Source organism: Acyrthosiphon pisum, chromosome A2 (genome assembly GCF_005508785.2).
Source record: "Acyrthosiphon pisum isolate AL4f chromosome A2, pea_aphid_22Mar2018_4r6ur, whole genome shotgun sequence".
NCBI classification, from domain to species: Eukaryota; Metazoa; Arthropoda; class Insecta; order Hemiptera; family Aphididae; genus Acyrthosiphon; species Acyrthosiphon pisum.
In genome coordinates, this window is record NC_042495.1 from 72,014,770 (window position 1) to 72,015,368 (window position 599).

Here is a 599-nt window from a genome sequence, read left to right on the forward strand (position 1 = left end):
TTTTTTTAAAGTTACACCAAAACCAAATTCAATTTTGTGAAAAATCGATTTTGTGTAAAAATTCCCGTTTTTCGGTAAGTTTTCTTTTGGTTGTTCCCGGCGCTTTTGAAAACCACTGGGAAATTTAAATTTTGACCTCCCCCAATGCACCAACGATATTCACTTTCTGATCGAACAAGATACTGAAGTTGAAAATCGTAGCATTATTTCGACTACTTATCGTGTACACAGACACAAAAAAAATAAAAAAAAAAATAAAAAAATAAAAAAACACACATCATTGGAAAATCAATACATTCATCGTTCCACTCAAAATCTAAAATAAAAAAACTCAGAATCTAAAAGGTTCCTAAATCCTAATTCTTGAACTACTATACTATTGAGAAAAATATAATATTTTGTTAGTTGAAGTTGGGCCGATTAATGTAGGAAATTGGCTGGTTGCTTATACATATAATTTACTTAATTTACATATGCCTACTTATTCTAATTTATATGCCGCCATGGAATATGGACTAACCTTATCGGTAACTCAGGTTAATTTTGAACGAGTAATTAGCAAATTAATAATTATCAAAAATCGTCTACGCACTTCATTA